This window comes from Lactuca virosa, chromosome 8 (genome assembly GCF_052849685.1).
Source record: "Lactuca virosa cultivar CGN04683 chromosome 8, Lactuca_virosa_CGN04683_v6, whole genome shotgun sequence".
Lineage (NCBI taxonomy): Eukaryota > Viridiplantae > Streptophyta > Magnoliopsida > Asterales > Asteraceae > Lactuca > Lactuca virosa.
Window position 1 is genome coordinate 21365277 of NC_136433.1, and position 20967 is coordinate 21386243.

At 40.7% G+C, this 20967-nt stretch overlaps 1 pseudogene; it reads right to left on the bottom strand.

Moving 5' to 3' along the window:
* Window positions 1–20097: 20097 nt before the first annotated feature.
* On the bottom strand, window positions 20098–20745 carry LOC145130156 (secreted RxLR effector protein 161 pseudogene; annotated as a pseudogene).
* Window positions 20746–20967: the final 222 nt, after the last annotated feature.

Genomic DNA, 20967 nt, shown 5'->3' on the forward strand with positions numbered 1-20967 from the left:
AACCACGAGGGCAGAGTGGAGAGAAATGGGTGCAAGTATAAGGACTTTATGACTTGCAAGCCATCGACCTTCACTAGAAAAGAAGATCATGTCGGAGTTATGGACTGGATCTCGGAAATGGAGTTGGCTTTCATGACTTGTGATTGCCAAGGCAAGTTACAAACCACCTTTGCAGTGCGTCAGTTCAGGGGTAGTGCTGCTCGTTGGTGGAACACATTGGGGAAAACCCTAAGCCCTAATGAGCCACTGCAAATGAATTGGGCAGAGTTCTTGGTGCACTTCAAGCGCAAGTACTGCTCGGCCCAAAACGTGCTTGAGTTAGAAAACCAATTTCTAACGTTGAAGAAGGAGAGTATGACCGTTGACGAGTATACGAATAACTTCACAGACAAAATGGAGTTTGCTTTGCGTATTGTCCCAGATGAGCTGGCGAAAATTGACAATGTACGCAAAGGGACTTCCATGGGAGTATGCGGTGCCAGTACGTCAGGCACATAGTTTAGAGGCAGCTATCTGGGCTGCCAAGTCTGTTGAAGATATGATCAAGGGGAGAGCCGCCAACAAGGTTGAAGTTGGCGAAAAGAGAAAGTTTGAAGGAACGTCAGGTTCCAACAAAAAGAACAAATTCTCGAAGTCTGGTTCGAGAAAATTCGGAAGAGGAACCGAAGCCAAGTGGTGTGACAGGTGCAAGAAGAAACATGTTGGGAATGCAGCGTGGAAATCACTTGTTACAAGTGTGGAAAGCCAGGGCATTATGCCAATAATTGCACCTTCACTAATAGCGTCTGTCATGGGTGCCATGAGGAAGGGCATATTTTGAGCGATTGCCCGAAGAAGAAGGACGCAGCGAAACCCAATCTGCCACCAAAGCCGAAGGCGAGAGCCTTTCAGATGACACTTGAAGCTACGAAAGAAGAAGCCGATGTCGCTTCAGGTACCTTTCCCGTAAATGAATTGCCTGCCCAAATTTTGATTGATTCTGGAGCCAATTACTCCTTCATATCGCAGGAATTTGGTAGAAAACTAGCTTTGCCTGTTGATAGACTAGTTAATGCTTTATTAGTCGAAATTGCTAGTGGCAAGTTTGTACCTGTTAGCCATCGTATGAAAAACATCATCATTGACTTGGATGGGAATAAGTTCCACGAGGAATTATTGCCTATCGAGTTAAAAGGTTTCGACATAGTTTTAGGAATGGATTGGCTTAGCGCCAATGATGCTGAAATAATGTGTAGGAAAAAGATAGTAAAAGTAAACCCGCCAGGGAAAGAGTCGTTTATGGTGTATGGAGACAAACGCAGAGTAAACTCTGGAATCATTTCCCTAATGAAAGCCAGAAAGTGTTTGGCCAAGGGGTGTACATCATATTTAGCGTTCGTGATCGATGCTAAGAAGGAAAAGAAGAAGGTGCAGAATATTCCGGTGGTGTGTGATTATCCGGAAGTCTTTCCCGAAGATCTTCCCAGATTGCCCCCTGATCATCGAATTGTTACCAGGAACGACGCCGATAGTAAAAGCACCTTATCGATTAGCACCAACCAAAATGAAAGAACTTATGACACAACTTCAGGAGTTATTGGACAAAGGTTTAATTCGACCTAGTTCATCACCCTGGGGAGCCCCTGTGTTATTTGTAAAGAAGAAACACGGGAGCATGAGAGTGTACATCGATTACAGAGAGCTGAATAAAGCGACGATAAAGAACAAGTATCCGTTGCCGAGGATCGATGACCTGTTCGACCAGTTGCAAGGTTCGAGCTATTTCTCAAAGATCGATCTTAGGTCGGGGTACCATCAACTAAAGGTGAGGGAGCAGGATATCGAGAAGACCGCGTTCAGAACAATATATGGACACTATGAATTTTTAGTTATGTCGTTCGGATTAACCAATGCCCCAGCAGCTTTCATGGATTTGATGAACACGGTTTGTAAACCATACCTTGATAAATCCGTGATAGTATTCATAGACGATATCTTGATCTATTCGAAAAGCAAGCAGGAGCATGAGAAGCATCTGCGTGAAGTGCTAGAAGTTCTGAAAGAGGAGAAGTTGTATGCAAAGTTCTCCAAATGTGAATTTTGGATTCAAGAAGTCCAATTTTTCGGTCATGTGGTTAACCAAGAAGGGATAATGGTTGACCCAGCAAAGATTGAAGCTGTGATGAAGTGGGAACAACCAAAAAGTCCTACGAAGATTCGAAGCTTTTTAGGATTAGCCGTATATTATCGCCGATTTATCCAAGGCTTTTCTTTGATCGCTACTCCATTAACAGCTTTGACCCACGAAGGAGCTACTTATGCTTGGAATGAGAAGCATAAGGAAGCCTTTGAAAAGTTAAAGAAGAGATTGTGTGAAGCACCGATTCTTTCGTTACCTGAAGGAGTTGATGACTTCGCAGTCTATAGTGATGCCTCTAGAGTTGGGTTAGGTTGTGTTCTGACCCAAAGGGATAAAGTGATAGCGTATGCATCGAGGAAGTTGAAAGAGCATGAAAAGAACTACCCAACTCATGGTCTGGAGTTGACAGCGGTAGTGTTCGCCTTAAAGATATGGAGGCATTATCTTTATGGTACTAAGTGCAAACTTTTCACTGATCATAAGAGTCTTCAATATCTCTTTAATCAGAAGGAATTGAACATGAGACAGCGGCGCTGGCTGGAACTACTCAAGCACTATGACTGTGAGATACTTTACCACCCTGGTAAAGCAAATGTTGTTGCTGATGCTCTCAGTCAGAAGGTAAATCTTGAAAAGAGAAGACCATGAGCACTGAAAATTGAAGTCGTCTCGACAATTGTGGAAAGTATAAAGAAAGCTCAGGAGGAAGCTTTGGAGAAAAATGACCGGAAGGAGGAACGTTTGGGGAAAACGTTGGTGTTTGATACAAACGGTCAAGGATTGAAGGTATTCAAAGATAGGATTTGGGTACCTAAGACGGGAGGAGTAAGAGGTCTTCTGATGGAAGAAGCTCACAAAACCATGTACTCGATTCATCCCGGATGTACGAAAATGTATAGGGATCTAAAACCCTATTACTGGTGGCCGACGATGAAGCTCGATGTTGCTAAGTATGTGGCCGAGTGTGTAACTTGTGCTAGGGTTAAGGCACAACATCAGAAACCGTATGGGAGTTTAGAACCTTTGCCTGTACCCATGGGTAAATGGGAAGATATTACCATGGATTTTGTGACTAAACCGGCCGGAACAAAGAACGGTCACGACATGATTTGGGTGGTCGTTGATTGCTTCACTAAGAGTGCGCATTTCATAGCAGCCAAAGAGAAATGGTCTATGGATAAACTTGTGAATTCTTACGTGAAGGAAATTGTGAGGCTACACGGTGTTCCGTTAACGATTGTATCCGATCGTGACAGCCGTTTTACCTCAAGATTTTGGAGGAGTCTACAAGAGGAATTGGGTACCAAGTTGTGTTTGGGTACAACTTACCATCCGTAAACTGATGGTCAGAGCGAACGAACGATTCAAACATTGGAGGATATGCTGAGAGCATGTACCCTAGAATTCCAAGGTAACTGGGATGAACACTTACCTCTAGTAGAATTCTCATATAATAATAGTTTCCACTCAAGAATTAAGATGGCACCTTATCACGCTTTGTATGGAGAAAAGTGTCAAACGCCATCATGTTGTGTGACAACCGTCAATTTTTGGCCAAGTCAAAGTCAACTAAAGTCAACAAGTCAAACTGGTCAACTCATCTAACCCTTGTACATTAGGGTTTCCATTATGTTTCTTATTGAACAACTCGCAATCTTAATTCAAAGTATCACTTAGAGTTTTCACGTGTTCGGAAATTCTAAACCCTAATCAGGGCAAGTGATGAATCTACTTGATAAAACATTATTCCATACCCCTCATGAGCGTATAACATTCATAACAAGGCTTAACAGAGTGTAAGAACCTTGCGTTGCGAAGCCAAACACTCAAAAAGGTCAAAAAAGAAGTCTCTCCAAACCTCTTTCACTCTAACTCTCCCAAAAACTCTCTAAGTAAGAGAAATCTCTCCAAGAATGTGAAATCTCTCCCAAATCTCTCCCAGTATGTCAAATCACTCCCAAATCTCTCTCTGTATGAGAAATCTCTCCAAGAATGTCAAATCTCTCCCAAATCTCTCCAAGTATGTGAAATCTCTCCCAAATCTCTCCCAGTATGTCAAATCTCTCCCAAATCTCTCTCTATATGAGAAATCTCTCCAAGAATGTCAAATCTCTCCCAAATCTCTCCAAGTATGTGAAATCTCTCCCAAATATCTCTCCGAATGAGAAATCTCTCCAAGTATGTGAAATCTCTCCCAAATCTCTCCAAGTATGTGAAATCTGTCCCAAATCTCTCTCAGTATGTCAAATCTCTCCCAAATCTCTCTCGAAATTTCTCTCAACTTCTTAGAATCACTCAGGGGATCCCGACCCTTAATTTAGTCGAAAACCGCTCGAAAACGGAAGTCTACGCGAAAAACAGCCTTAAGGAGCCGAAACTCCTCTTAGGAACCGAAACTCCTCTTAGGAACCGAAACCCCTCTTAGGAACCGAACCTCTTAGAGCCGAACCTCCTGAGAACCGAAACCCTCTCAACCGAAATGGACCGAGCGCTCGGTCTATTTCAGTCCTCCAACAATTTCGAACCGAGACTGACTTTCGGCTCTACCCTTCTCACCTTCGGTCCGAGGAGCTTGAGTTTCTGTCCGAGGTGCTAGCCTGCGCAGCCAAGACCTCGCCTCGCCTTCTGTTCTTCTCCTCGCGCTCTCGGTTCCTCTTTCCCTCCTCTCAACTCCCACCCACTTTCGGTTCTAAGCTCCTAAGGAGCCGAACCTTCACATTCTCGGGCTGAACTTCGGAATTTCACATTTTTGCCCGGTTTTTGACCATTTTCACGTATTAAGCCCGTTTTTCGTGATTTTAACGCAGGACTTTCTCCAAAAATCATATTTTAACATATAAGACCCTAAATATTCATAATTTAAACATATTTTTATGGAAATCTTTATTTAAGAATAAAATCTAGTGGATGAGATATTTAGGTGGAGTGTTGACTTATCCTTTGGGCAAGGACACAAGTTACCTCCCACACTCACTCCTTGACTATTCCCAGTCACTATTCACCCATACCTAGTCAATCATTGTCCTTTTCCCACTCTTTTTCAGCCATAATGTTGAACAAAAGCTGGAGATATCCTCCTCTCTCCTCCCACTTTAGTCACTCTTTCTCAAGAAGGATCAAACCCATTTCTCTCTCACTTCCTCTCTCTAGATTTCGAGATTCAAGGCTTGTCTCCAAGAATTCCTTCTACATTTGGTAAGAATATTCCTCCTACACTTAGATATTCTACTACCCTTCATCCAAATCATAGATTGCTTACACAAATATCGTCATATTTGTGTTAGATCTTCAAATCTTCAAGGCATATTCTTAGTGTTCTTGAGTTGAACACTACCTTTCTCCATCATCCATCGACTGAAATCACTCAAGGTGAGTTCATAACCCTACATTTTCATGTTTTCTTCAGTTTTCAGGGGGGGGGGGGGGGAATACAAGTTAAAATACCAAAAACTTAACTAAACTCAAACAACAGCTTTCATCAGAAAAGTTGAGTCTTATTCACGGACTGTTTTGACTAACTTAAACTTAATATTTTTCAAAACTGTATAATATGCAAATAGTTCAGGTTCATACCTTTAAAATGACTACTTGTACATCTCCATATGAGTTATGGTGATTTTTACAAAACTGCCTATCATTTAAAAAATGAATTCGGACCAGTCTGTGAATATGAACATTTTAACACAAGTTAAAAACTTCCAAAAATCACAATAAAAATTATAAACAAACTAGACACATTTTATGAACTCTCAGAATTTACGGATTCAGTTTTCGACTTCGTATGATTTTTCTATGATTTTTTTTCTAAAACAGTACAGAACGGTTAAAAACTAGTTAACAGCTTATAACTTTCATAACACTTTGTATTATGTTGAGCAAAGTGTATAACAATAAGTTCTAAATATTGAATGTATTTTCTTGTTAGTTTATCATCATAAACTGAAATTTACTCATTCATGATATGGTTTACTCATTCGTTTCGAATACTTATAATAAACTTCAATAAGCATAGTTTATGGATTTTTACTACATGAAAAAGGTTTTACTCTCAAAACAAATGGGGTTTTCATATCTTACGTAATAAACTATCATAGTAATAGTTTAAGGATTTCATATCACTAATGTATTTTCATAAAAGGTGATTTCACTTCCTCCACGGAAGAGGTTTTAATATCAAACTATGTGTAAACTAGTTAACTTAGGTTGTGAGGCAATTCTCTCCCCGTACATTCGAGTACGGGATCCCAATTCCTGTAAGTTATAACCAAAGTCTCCTTGTAGGGAGAGTGTGATAATTGTGTATAGATCTATATTGGGTTTGACACCCCACACCTTGCTGCTAGCTACAGTGGGACCTGTAGGTCTACGGGTGACAAGAGTCATAGTATCTTAACGTCTGAAAAACGTTGCGCAGGTTATTTCTCGTCATAGTATGGTTATAGCGACTCACATAGGTAGTTAACAATCATTCAAGTTTACTTGGAAAATTCTACTTTGAAAAAAAGGGGTTTTACTTCTAGAAACTAAACGAGTTTATGTCGATTTAAACTTGCAAAAATTACTTTAAGTATGGGAAAATACTTGTTCATTTTCGGTCCTGGGATTTAGGACTACCTAACTTTAAAAAGGGTTTTATGCCGATTTAGAACCACTTTTATATCTTCAAGTATGGAAAATACTTGTTTATTTCTGGTCCTAGGATTTAGGACCACATAACTTTTATAAGGAAAATATAGGATTTTCTTTGGAATCATATCTCTGTTAAAACTATATTTCATCTAGAATTGTTAGACTTCAACTATAATTGCTAAGTATATATGCTAGAGTTATATAAGAATCTAGTCATAATCGACTTAGAATTGGTGGTCCCGCCTTACTTCCTGTTCCTTGTTTGGTTGTGGACCTAGGGCAGACCCATTATATTCGACAATTTATTTAACTTAAATTTTATATAACTTATATACACTGGGCGATTATAGAAGGAAATCTATGGGCCTTTCTAGGGTTCATTATCGCACAACATAGAAGCATTCATTTCACTTAATAAAGAAAATATTACTTTTTTGGAAACATACTTTGTCGCTTTTACAAGGAAAACGGTTTCTTTCTCAAACAAACTCTTATGAACTCACCAACTTAATTGTTGACACTTTTTCAAAACTACTTGTATTCTCATGAAATCAGTGAAACAGGAAAACCAACAGCATTTTGAGGATGGGACGATAAATCGTCAAACGTTTCATTTTGTCATCATAATGTAATTGATTTTGAAACATGTAAACTTATTCCATGGTGTAACCTTTTCAATTATATTTATGATGGTTGTATTTACTTTGAGCACTATTATATTCGTTGTTGTGATACTATACATGAAGTCCTCCACCCCCGGACGTTTCCGCCATCCTTGGTTTGGGGGTGTGACATGTTGGCTGGAAGCTGGGGAAAAGTAGTTTATGGGACCCGAAATAGTCCATCAGACTGCTGAAAAGTTGAAGGTGATAAGAGAAATGATGTTAGCTGCTCAAGATCGACAAAAGAGCTATGCTGACAAGAAAAGACAACTGATATCCTTCGAAGTTGGAGATTCGGTTTTACTTAAAGTCTCGCCGTGGAAGGGACTTATAAGATTTGGTAAAAGGGGAAAGTTGAGTCCAAGGTTTATTGGACCATTTAAAGTTCTTCAGAGGATCGGGAATCAAGCTTACAAGCTAGAATTACCGGAAGAACTGGAGGGTATTCATAACACATTTCATGTGTGTTATTTGAGGAAGTTCACGGGAGATGTGCCCGACATAATTCCGATTTTTGAGTTAAGGTTGGATTAAAACAAGAGGTTGATTGAAGAACCTGAGGCGATCGTTGACCGTAAGACTATGAATTTGCGACGCAAGATTGTTGATTTTTTGCTTGTACGCTGGAAACATACGAATGGACCAAATCTCACATGGGAAACGGAGAGTGACATGATGAGTCGCTACCCGCAGTTGTTTGTTGGTGTGTGATTCCGGGGACGAAATCATCCTAAGGGGGGGGGGGGGGAGAATTGTAACACTCGTGTTTCTAGCCTAGACATTAATATTAAGGTGATAGTCTAGGTTAACCTTGTAACTCATTTTGAAGAAATGAAAAAGGAATTATGTGAATTCTATGTGTTTTATGTGTTTTATGTTTAATTACTAGGAGTTAATTAATTAAGAATAAAAATGAGCGTCGAAAATAAATTTTAGATAAAGCCGATATCTATTAAGAAAGCTGTAGTCGTCGTGACAAGGATTACGGATATATAAAGAATGCCGAAATCCGAGTTATAACGAAGAAGTTATGACATGTCGAAGTTTCACGACAAAACCGACTCGGTGATGAATGTCGTAAAAAGTGAGTTTTCAATAAACTACTTTTTAGCCTTAGCAATCTAAACAAAACTTGTAGTGTTCGTTAAACCGAGAGGAGATATAAAAAGAACGCCCAAATCTGACTTCGTATGAGGAAGTTATGATTTTTCGAAGTTTCAGCTTAGCAGTAGACAGCTAAAAACTCGAATTTTAGATCGAGTGATTTTTAGCCGACACGACCTAAACGAGAATCGAAGGTCTCGTCATTTGTAGCACAAGGGTAAAAAGTCTGACGAAAACGGACTTCGGATGAAGAAGTTATGAATTTTTAACGGATTTCCTGTCTCGGTCTGTTAAAAATAATAATATAAAAATTAATGTCAAAATTAGCCGACGAAGTCTAAACGGAAGTTGTAGAGCGTAATTTTACCTACGCGTGCATATAAAGAACGTCAAAACCGGAGCTCGTATGCGAAAGTTATGGATTTTAGGAGTTTTGGCGCGAAAAACAAGAAAAATTGCTAAAACCGAGAAAATTCGCAAGGTGGACTTCGGCCACCTCACCCTCGCTTAGAAGGTGCCACGTGTCCGAAAAACTGATGACTCATCCGAGCTCCTGAGCTGGTCCGAAGCGGTCCAGTAGCGGTGCGACACGTACCCTCCTTCACGTGACCGAGCCCTCGCAAGCTGCGACGGACACCCCCTCCTCGGATCCGGACTTTGGTCCAATCACAAGAGGCCAGCAGCCCCCTCGCATGCGCAATCACGTGCGATCCATCCCCCTGCGAGCTCCAGATCTTCGACACCTGGAGGCTTCTCAGCCGTCGGATCAGGAGCTTCAGACCCTATAAATAGAAGGCTGCGAGCCTTCTCGGATACATTTAGAAAATCACCATCTTTCACCCCTTTCTTCATATTTTCTTCATTCTAACATTCCCCAAAGCCCCGGTATCGATTATAAACCTCGGAATACGTCACGAAGTGCCCGTGAAGCCCGAAAAATTTATCTTTTCGGTTTCGAAGCCCGACCTTTGCAGAGCCCGGTTTCTCAATAAAACTCCCGGTTTTATTAGAAACGAACGTTTTAGGAAACGAATTGCTGCCCGATTTTCATCAAAATATGTGAGTGTGTAGTTACTTTCACTTTACACATAGATATGAAGTATTTAGCTTAAAATACGTGCTATGTGTAAATATGTTAATTGTTTATTTGAGGTGACTGTTGAATAGATGTTTTATACAAGTTTTAAACTGTATATGTATTTTATCTACAAATATGTTGGGTAGAACATGGGTAGACAAAATAGTCGGTGGATGTTAAAAATGATGAGAGGCCTCGGTGTCGGTGTCGTTGTTGGTGTTATTGGTGAAGTTTTCTAACGGAGTATAGATGACGACCACAGACTTTCTAGACAGTCCAGTGGCACACTAGCAGGTTCGCAACTTGTAGGTGTTGATGAACTAAATGTTCATTGGTGTACTCCAATCCCCCCTCATGGTTGCCTTTAGGACATGTATGGATGAGGAGTCCCCTTAGCAGTAGTGTCCAACCCAATGATATTCCTTAGGATAAGTCCCTTGTGTTAGGTGTTTAGGGACGTAAAGTGAGGACAACGGGAATGGGTAATCAGGGTTATTGTTGATTGGTGAACTTAATAAGTTATTATTATTGTGGGTTGAAAACCCTATATGCTCAGCAGGCTCCCAAGCCTAACCCACTCAGCTTTTTATGATTACGGGTAGTGGAGCCCGAGCATAGTCGGAGGATGATGAGAGATTTTTGGATTATAGGCCAGTAGTTGTAAATAACTGTTGAAAGGCTTATAATGTCTTGTTTATGCTTTTGATCTGTATCGGAACATGACATCCCGAGGTTTTGATATATATGGAAAATATATACCTTCTTAAAGAAGGGTTTTGATAAACTTTTATCATATGTTGTTTTGGGTACCAATTCCGCAACATCTTTTAAAAAGATTTCTCTGATTTTGTTTTGAAAAGCATAAAATAAATCGGTCTTTTATGGCCGAGAAATTAGGGGTTGTCACATATCCAGACTCGATCTTCTAAGGACTTATCTGATCATTGTCACTACGCAGCATTTATGTCCTCAGTCGACCCCCGAACGATCAAAGAAGCATTACTAGAACCTGACTGGATATCCGCAATGCAAGAAGAGCTAGAAGAATTCAAAAGGAACAAAGTATGGAAGCTCATCCCGAAGCCATGCGGTCATAACATTGTTGGCACTAGATGGGTATTCAAAAACAAGTTGGATGAATCTGGTGCGGTAGTCAGAAACAAGGCAAGGCTAGTTGCAAAGGGCTACATTCAACTTGAAGGTGTTGACTATGATGAAACGTATGCTCCGGTGGCACGAATGGAAGCCATCCGAATCGTCTTAGCATACGCAGCCCACAAAAACGTCAAGGTACACCAAATGGATGTTAAGAGTGCATTTCTCAATGGGGAATTAAAAGAAGAGGTTTATCTTCAGCAACCTCCAGGTTTTGAAAGTATTGAATTCCCAGACCACTGCTACAAACTTGAAAAAGCAGTCTACGGTCTGAAGCAAGCCTCAAGAGCATGGTACGAGACTCTTTCTGAATTTCTTATCTCGTCCGGATACAAAAGATGAGTGATTGATCCCACTTTATTTAGAAAATCAAATGGTGACCACCTTATGCTTGTACAAATATATGTGGATGATATCATCTTCGGATCGACTGATCAAGGAATGGTGGATGAATTTGCTAAGCTCATGACCAACAAGTTCAAAATGAGCATGAATAGAGAGATTAAATTCTTTCTAGGACTTCAAGTAAAACAAGTTCCGCAAGGGATATTCATTCATCAAGAGAAATACACCACTGAACTGTTAAAGAAATATTCTATGGACAACTGTTCTTCGGCTAAGGTCCCCATGGCCTTCGGATATAAGATCTCTGCTGATTCCTCAGGCGAATCTGTCGATCACAAGACTTATAGAGGTATCATAGGCTCTTTGATGTACATCACCGCAAGCAGGCCATACATTGTCTTTGCAACAGGTGTATGCGCAAGGTATCAGGATGACCCAAAAGTGTCACATATGACCGCAGCCAAACAGATACTACGGTACCTGAAAGGAAGCAAGTCTCTTGGATTATGGTACCCCGCAGGCAATGATTTCAGCATTCAAGCATTCATAGATGCGGATCACTCCGGATGAAAACTTGATCGAAAAAGCACTTCAGGTGGATGTCAATTTCTGGGTGAAAGACTCGTCAGCTGGTCGTCAAGGAAACAAAGTTGTGTATCTCTGTCTACCGCAGAAGCTGAGTATGTGGCCGCAGCCAGCTGTTGTTCTCAAGTTCTTTAATGGAAACTCAACTATTGGACTACGGCTATAGAATGTTGCGGATACCGATCTATTGTGATTCTGAAAGTACTATTGCTATTTCTCACAATCCAATTCAGCACTCCAAGACTAAGCATATTGAACTACGGTATCATTTCATCAAAGACCACATCTTGAAAGGTAACATTGAACTCATCTTTGTCCATTCTCATGAAGATATTGCTGATGTGTTCACAAAAGCGCTCGACTCCACAAAACTTAACACCTTCCTGCAAATGTTAGGAATGATGAATCCAGACCCGCAATTCTTTTTGAATTGATAGATACCGCAGACCATCCTTGGTCTCCGTTGCGGTTCTAACTGAAAGTTACTTATAACAGATGGTTTTGGTACCACAGTCTATGTACCGCAACCATATATCATACGTATCTTTCATGGGTCCTTATTGTTTGTTATTACTAACTTTTTGTACAAGTGCTCTCATCAGTTTCTCCTACTGCAGTCATTTATCTACCCATCCGCAATGACATCTGATCATCCGCAATGACATCTGGTCATCCGCAATGAAGTTTCCATCCGCAATCACATTGATAATTTCTCAACTGTTTCATCAACCCTTGATTCATGGTGTGCTATTTAATGATCCTTCATTAAATAAAAAAAACATTCCGTTAAGAAAATGTCTCATTCTCTTTTGAATAAACCTTGTGTCATACCTATTTTAGGTATGATGACAAAAAGAACGTTTTTCCGTAAACACATCCTTAATCTGTCTTTTCCTCTTACCCAGCACGTCCCATCCATTACAACTTCTTTTCCCCTCACCACACGATCACCTGACGTAATGATGTACGTCTGACTTTTCATTAAATGCAAATCCCTTTTTGGTAAAATCTCAAAAACTTTTTAAACCGTTTCGTCTTATGTGGCTGAGATTTAATTTCCAATTCAAAAGATTCCCCCCAAACGACCTTTTACCTTATCCTTTTTTTTACCTAGGGTAAAAATAGTTACTGTTCCAATTCACCCCTATATAAACCCTTCTTCTTCCCCAAAATCACTTTACGCTTTCTGAACATTGAATCCTCCCTCTCAAATTCCTACAAGCACTCTGTTTTCTACTCCTTCTCTCAAGCTCCTACAATGGTGAAATCAGGTCTTTCCAAGAAACAATCCAAGGCATCTGGATCAGTGAACCCTACTGGTTCAGACTCTCCCACAATTGCTTCAAGCAACTTCAGAGCTGTGTTCGAAGATCATTCATCCTACAATGCCCCGATCAAGCTGATGATCAAGTTTCTGAAGAATCATCCCCTGTTTGTCCCCTTCGATGCTTTCACATAACATTTGTCCCAATCTCAACCCTATTCAAATGTGCCTTCTCAGCCTATCGCCCACTCGAAAACCCTCAAGAAGTTCATCTTAACCTGGTTAACGATTCTTTGGTCATTCTGTCCAAAAAAAAGTTTCTTTCTGCCATTAACCTCCTTGTTCATCCCTCCATCAAGATTTTCACCTCATCCATGGCGGACGTTACTTCTGCACTTTACCAAATGGGATACCAGAAGAAGATTAAAGGGATTGGGGAATTCAAGAAAAACCAGCTGCCTGCGGTCTGGCAATTTGTTTGCCACTTCGTCATCCGCAGTCTATCCAGCAGAACCGGAGGCACGGACAATATGGGACTCAAACTTCTGGAGCTGGTGTGGAGTATCTTCACAGGTCATGACGTGAACTACGGGTAGATCCTATGGGACGACTTTCTTCAATACATTCCCAAGGAGAGCCCAAGGGAGAACCCAACCGAACTCACTTTCGCAAGGTTCTGGTCCCTCTGCATTTCAGACCTCCATGCGGATGCAGGGATCGACATGGGCAGTGACATCAATTTCTTTGTCCCCAAGGATCTCAAAAGGTACAATCCTTCCTCTGGTCAATCTATTTTTGGACCAATTCGAAGACTTCCTACCCACATTCTTTCCACTATTGGTCTAGAGACTGCTGATGTCTCAGATCATATTGAGGCTACGGAAGGTATTGCCCCATACCTTCCTACCCCGCCTCTTCAAAATCCATCCGCAATCCTTAACCATGAAGGTACCGTAGTCCCTTCTTCCACTACTCTCTCCAATCTTTCTCAAAGAAGAAAGAAATTGGCCTCCAAGAAGAAACAAAGAACTCCCAATAAGGATGCTTGCAAACCAACCGCACCCACCAAGAAACGTAAAATCAAACCAACCGCACCCACACCTGATAGTGATTCTGATGAGGATGCGCAACCAATTGCCATCCTTAAGAAAAGGAAAACTGATACCTCTGGCCATATGCGTGACCGGACTGATACCTCAGCCTCTCAAAAGGCTCCGGTAGTCCTTGGGGTGGCCGCAGACCCATTCAACACCACCATCGAATACCACTCAAGCTCAGAAAGTGATTTTGTTTCATCGCTTCGTGGAGACTCCCCCCCCCCCCAGTTCAATCCCAAGAGGATGACACTGGTGCACGCCCTCAGGTCTCCAGGGCTTCCCGACTGCATTTCTTTTCACTTGAGGAGTTGAACTCCATCCTCTCGAACGTAACCCATACACTTCAAACACCTTCCCAACTGCAGGGAACTTCTTCCGCCCTAGCCAGAACTGAGTCGAGGCCAAACTTGACTGCGGGTCAAGGAGACCAAGGAAGCTCAGGAAATCCTACTCTGCTTACATCCGCAGAAGGATGGAAATTGGTTGCGCATCCTCATTAGAGGTATTGGTCTTGATGATGATACCATTCAGGAAATTCTAGCTGCGGTCAAGCCAACCCAACCGCAACCAGAAGACCTGCCTGGACCGCAGTCACTAATCGAATGGATAGAGCGCTTGGAAACGCGTGAGCGATTGGCTGCTGAGAGAATTTCTCTCAAAGTTGAAATGGGAATCTGGTCCCTTGACAACAATCGCAAAGCAGATCACAAGGACTTCATGGCTGCTGCGGAACGCCTCATCTCTGAGGTGACCGCAATCAAGACAGATCTCCAAGCAGCGATTGCGGATCAAGCCACACAGTCTCAAAAACTGATAGTTGAGACTCACACTGCGTATAAGTCCACTATCTCAGTTCTTCAAGCCACAATCAATAGACTGCAACGATCCCTGTCCTCCAACTTCCATGGTCCCGAGATTCTTCAGCTCACCAAGGAAATTCATAGACTGCTCTTCAACTCCACCATCCCCAATAATCAACAATTGGCAGATGCCCTCAAAGCTCAATTTCAAGACGTTTTTGCCAAAGTTGATGGCCTTCGTCAATGGCTTGAGGAAGCTCCTGGGTTGCGTTTCTCAAGAGGGGGAAGTGAAGAAGAAGTCCATCATTCACATCACTCCATCTCACAGCATTAGAGTCCACCCATCATCACCGAAAAAATTCCTACACCGCAACCCTCACCGCAACCATCTTATCATACTCCACCTCATAACACTCCACCGCAAGAGGAGATCAATCCTGACAAACCAGAGACTCCCCCTCATTTCAAAAACTTGGTTGAGCACATGTCCTCTCCAAGCTCAAACAACTCTCCTGCCACCTCCCAAAGGAAAAAAGATTGGAAGGCAGCCGAACTGGCAGAGCTCGTATGGAGAGAATGTGGTTTTAATACCATAATGGACGAATCCTTGATAAACTCTTGGATCAATCCTCACCGCAAACTGCTGGATGAAGACTACAGACCTCACCTCACATATGCTGAACCCCCTTCGGATGGCTACTAGGATGTCCCAATCTCTCCAAATGCCAAATACTTCACAATGTTTGAGCAATTCGACCGCAACCTTCTAGACCACAAAAGACGGCCAATGGAATTTGAGAGACTTAGTCTTTTTTATGCGAAGCATGCCTCTCCCATTAAGAAAATATGGTCTAACGATAGACCATCCGAAGTCAAGAACTACAAGATTCGGAAGTTTATGAAGGCTGACTTCATCCAATACACCCTCACTAGAAGGGGACACGACTATGTTCGCACCCAAGCTGACTTCCCCTGCATGAATCCGGAAGAAGTTTTTCTCATAGCTAAGGTGTTTTAGAACAAGTCGGAGAAGCATCCGAAGATGAAGATTGCGCTTGAAAGGGCTAGTATGTTCTTGAAGGAAACTGTTTGCGATTTTGCTAAAATCGATGCAGACATCTACGCCACCATTGCCAATAAATTTGATCTGCCTCCACTCGATCTTGCACCAATGCCTACCGAAAGCTATCAAGAAAGATCCTTAGGTGCAACCAATTTTCCTGAACTTGGAGTCATTTTCAAAAGGAAGATCGATAATGTCAAATACTTCATTCCTATGACTGCCATGCATCGCCTCACCAGGAAGCAACTTGATATCTGCCGAACCGCAGTTGAAAAATCGAAGCACACTACTGCAGAAGTTAAGTTCGAGATTTTAAGAAGAATCATCTGGTTAGAAAACATCAGGAAGTTTTGGTGGATCCTGATCAAGGTTCTTAAACTTGATATCTGAACAAAAGTTAAAGAGGTCACTTAGGGGGAAATTGTCGAATCATAAAAAGTGACCCTCTTGAACTTCAGCTACCATAGCCGTCAAGCACCCGCAGTCAAGCTCCTTCATCAGCAACCGCATCCGGAGTCTCTACCTACCGCAGTCACTTTACTAGATTACTTTACTTGTCTTTATTGTAATACTCTCTATTGTCCAGTATGCCTTGCATGGCTACTGTTAGAGATGTAATCTAGTGTACTTCATGAGTCTCTATAAATAGAGCTCATTCTCTTGTATTCAAACACACGCATCTATCTATTCTGAATACACATCTCTGAAGTTATCTTTTCTATCTTTCTATCTAATTACTCATCCCTTCTTACTCTCAAATCGTACTAGAATACAACTGATTATAACCTCTCTTCGGAGCAAGTCTTTTGTGACTTAATCACTAAGTTTGATCTTCCTTATTAACTTGGTTTGAATGCATTCCTTGTTATGAATCAACTTACGTGTATACTTGATATAACAATTGTTGTCATTTCTATTTCTTTACTTTTCCGCAACTAACTCTCTAACTATCTAACTCTAATTTATTAATATTATTGTTGAGCTTTTAGATCCTTCGAGATTAACTATTCCGCAATCCACTTGTTCTAACGTTTGTTCAAGTGTATCTCTAAGTTTTTCTCTCAACATTCATAAAGGGTGTGCGGCCGCACACATCATGGTGGCCGCACACACCCTTTTTAGGTCCAAAAATGGGAATGAACTCAATATAAGGCTAAAGCATGAAGTAAGAAACCTTCCTAAATGAGTCCTAAAGCCTCAAAATACATTTTGGCACATTTCATAGGGAGTGTGCGGCCGCACACACACCCTGGCCGCACATACACAAATATTGTGCATTTTGACCATACACTCCCTTGTATAGCCATATACCCCTTATATACAATCATATATGGTTGTAACACTTCAAAATAAGTGTTTACTAGTCCCTAAGGTGGTTCAAATTCAATAATTAGTTGTTATAAGCACTAATTGTATTCATATATGTATCATTATATGTTAAATAGGATCTGTGTGTGTGCTCAAGTCTTCACTTGACACTTAGCATCCTATACCATCCGTTCATCCAAACTACTCACTATAGGTGAGTTCATACCCCCTTAATCAACCTTTTAAATGATTTTAAATGCTTTTATGGGGGGAATACAAGTTGAACTATTATAGTTATTATATCAATCACATGTGATTAATAACTACCAAACAAGTGGATTTCTTACTTTTCAAACTGTGTTATCAAACAAACTACTTCAAACTATTTTACAAACTCTTTTACGTGTTAAATACTTTTATTAAATGTGTATCTATATAGATATAGTTATATAAGTAGGATTGAAAGGACTTAGGACTGATAGCTCACCTTACCTCATGTTCCTCGTTTGGTTGTGGACTTAGGGTATCGGTTGTTTGTCCGAAGGTCGTTTGAATCCTAGTTATATATTATGTATATGTATATAGATATAAAAGTTCCTTCTTTCAATTCAATTCCTTTGGGTAGCAAAGGTATACAAACATGTTCATACATACAAACAATATTACTAGTAAACTATAATAGGTGTAGTTTAGGAAGTTACTAATACTATTACTAGAACAATGAAACATACAATGAGTCAGTTCATACATGAGTCAATACATACTATTATGAGAAACAGAGAGAACATACATACATACTAGACGGAGAGAGAACATAGAATACAGCTAGTACATACTATACATTATGCAAGAGAACATACTATTATGAGAAACAGAGAGAACATACATACATACTAGATAGGAGAGAACATACAATACAGCTAGTGCACATAATACATATACAAGAATACTACTATAGTTATGTGAGCCACGTAACGGGGCATGACATCACCTGTCATGGCTCGTTTTTTATCAAGAATCTCCTTAAGTGGAGAGCGTTGAGTTTGTGTATAGATCTATACTGGATTGACTATCCTACACCTTGCTGCTAGCTACAGTAGGACTTGCAAGTCTACGGGTGCCAAATGTCATTCCTTCCGACGTCTTACATCGTCGTGTTTCTAGTCGGTAGTATGGTACAGGCCGATCACATGGTACTTTAAATAACAATTGGTTTAAGGTAGTTAGTGTTGGGAAACATATGCATCAAATACACTCTATAACTAGGCAGCGGAATAATCGAAAAAACAAACTGATTTACCTAAGTGTACATGCACCCTATGGATCTATGGCTTCATACTATTACTTCTACCCTAGGAAAACCGAAAATACAAGAAGAATACTAACCTCTTTAGCATCCAATGATCTTCGAGCTTGACTCGTTGTGCGTGCCACCTTGTTTGGATGATGAGGATCCAAACCAGAATCCCTCTCTTGGCTCACACCCAATGAACTCAAAGGAGTAGAAACAAATATAAACTAGGAGGGATGAACTCACGAAAAGTTCTTCCACAATGAGGGAGAAAGAAGGTGGCGAATACTCAAGCCAAAAATGAGCAAGGAGGAATGAATCCCTAAGGCCCTATTTATAGCCTTGGATACTTCCTAGGGTTTTATCCTTCCACCCATGTGGGATGGAATATGCTAGGAACGAAATTCCCTTTATCCAAAGGGAATTTTCGTCCAACCCCCTTCATTCTAGGGTTCTGGAATGTTCCCTGATCAATCAACTATTGCTTAATTCACATTCAACCCTTCTATTAATTAAACTGTTAATTAATTCCCAAATTGTTTTCCAATTAGTTTCTAATTAATTATTAAACCATAATAATTAATAAACTAATTACTCCTATTATATATTCTACTCAATATTGAGTCTTGAGGGCAACCCAAGAGGACCCTGCTATTATTAGAAACATCACCAACTAGTTAATGATCTTGGACACACTCCCAACAGTCTCCCACTTGGACAAGTCATCAACTAGATATGCATGGTTCTATATTTCTCAAATAATCAACAGAGAGAATGCCATCCAATGCATCTGCCGAACTCTGATCTAATCAGTATCAGCCCTCAGATAAGTGATCAACTATTCCTTCATCCTAGTGATATCTGTATGAATTCGAGACATGGATAATGGTCAACCCCAGAATTCAAAATTATGTTTCCCGATATAGATTTGTGACGACTACATCTGACTACTAAATCGAACACATCAATTCTAGTCAGTACCCGGCCAGGTTTTAAGATGTCAGCACCAAATCATCGAGGGGCCCATAGATATCGCTTCTCCTATTAAAGCAGAAGGGACGAATAAACTTCGACTACATAGTCCTTGTCCATTTCATCATGTCACACATGAATGTACCCGTTATAGCCACCAGTTACGAATAGCGTTGAAGTACACCAATGCATAACAGAATCCTAGAGCAAAGCCCCACATGTATCTCGGTTTGAAGAACAGAAGATATTATCATCTTAGAATTACTTGTGACTAAATCCATGAAGTAATCTCTAAGTGCGGGTTGTTCCAATGCTTAAATCTCCATTAAGCACTCACGAGTGTTGACACAATCACTATGTTATGCCAATCAAAATGGTCAATCCACCAACACTCATGACAGTCTTGAATCACTACTTACTTCCAAGAGTATGACTGACTGTGGAGGTTTGAGTACTTAGTACTCGGGAAGTGGTTCTAAACATGCAAAAGTGAAACATAGTAATAAATAAACAGAAATGATAGCAATCCAGCATTTTATTAAGTCTCCACAAAACAAACATCACTTCTATTACAAATTCATACTGCTCAATGTTTCAAGGATTATCAAACTAAACAACTAAACAACTATTCCATATCTTCAGCAAATCTAATGCCTATAGATCTCGTATGACTATCATGCTTGATCCTTGATAGTGGTTTAGTGAACGGATCGACTGGATTCTCCTTTGACGATACTCTGCTCACAAAAATATCTCCATCCTCGACTCGATGTCTTACATAGTGGAACTTTCTAAGTATATGTCTTGAGTTACCATGGTCTTTGGGTTCTTTAGTCAATGCGACTGCACCCTCATTGTCACAGAAGATCTCCAAGGGATCCTTGATGCTCGGAACGACACCAAGATCATCAATGAAATTCTTCAACCATTTAGCTTCTTTTGCAACTTCACTAGCTGCTATATACTCTGACTCACACGTAGAGTCTGCCACTGTCGACTGCTTGGAACTCTTCCAAGTGACCGCTCCTCCATTAAGCAAGAATACCCATCCCGACTGCGAACATGAGTTGTCCCTATCAGTTTGGAAACTTGCATCTGTATAACCTGTAACTCTCAACTCATCCTTACCCACATATACCAAGAACATATCCTTTGTTCTTCTTAGGTATTTCAGAATGTTCTTTACTGCCATCCAATGACTTTCGCCTGGGTTGTCCTGAAAACGACTCACCATACTCAGAGCAAATGAGACGTCAGGACGAGTACACGTCATGGCATACATGATCGATCCTATAGCAGAAGCATACGGGACTCGACTCATTCTTTCCTGTTCATCACTAGACTCAGGACATTAAGTTTTACTCAATTTTGTGCCATGTTGCATAGGTAGATACCCTTTATTGGAGTCTTGCATCTTGAATTTCTTCAAGATCTTATCCAAGTATGTACTTTGGCTTAGCCCTATTAGACGCTTTGATCTATCTCTATAGATCCT